Source organism: Penaeus monodon, chromosome 31, assembly GCF_015228065.2.
Source record: "Penaeus monodon isolate SGIC_2016 chromosome 31, NSTDA_Pmon_1, whole genome shotgun sequence".
Lineage (NCBI taxonomy): Eukaryota > Metazoa > Arthropoda > Malacostraca > Decapoda > Penaeidae > Penaeus > Penaeus monodon.
Window position 1 is genome coordinate 20225218 of NC_051416.1, and position 680 is coordinate 20225897.

Genomic DNA, 680 nt, shown 5'->3' on the forward strand with positions numbered 1-680 from the left:
AGTATATCATTCTAAGCAATTCATTTCAATTGTCCATGTACAAATAAAATCATATTATCTTGTTCTTTCCACTTGATCATCATCGTTAGTAATAAAATAGGCATTTCTACAAACTCTCTATTCTCAATGTTTACCTTAAGTCAGGTCATTCATTATAAATCACTCGCTGAAGATTCTGCACCCTTTAGTGCAGAATCAGAAGAGTCTACACAAAGTACCGAAGAAACGCTCGAAAAACGTAATGCAATCTTGAGAAAGTATTCAATACTACAACTTACCTAATTCACTCATTTATATATTGAATTGGATCGTACATTTATGAAAACGGATCGTACCGGTGTAACAGAAAAAGGCTTCTTCAAGGGGTGACTTGTTAAAGCTTCAAATCAAAATGGTTCTTGTTACATATCTAATAATTAAGAAATACTTCCAAATAGTTTAATCATATCATAAAGGAAATTTATTTTTCCAGATGCAGGGGAAAGGGATCACTTTAAATGGTGACAGTAACGAAATAATAAATCTTAGCGAATCATGTAAAGTAGATGAAGTTTTCTTAAATCATCATCATCGCCGTCTTTACTATAAACGAACCCTTCTGCATCAATTGAGTTCTGTTTTCAGTCTTATGAGCATAAATTTAATCGGAATTTAGCCATGTATTCATTTGCAAACATTTC

The 680-nt window shown here is 32.1% G+C and overlaps 1 protein-coding gene across 1 annotated transcript in view; it reads right to left on the reverse strand.

Moving 5' to 3' along the window:
* Positions 1-680, reverse strand: part of LOC119593070 — a gene marked incomplete at its 3' end in the record, with an annotated part of 5477 nt that overhangs the window by 2477 nt on the left and 2320 nt on the right.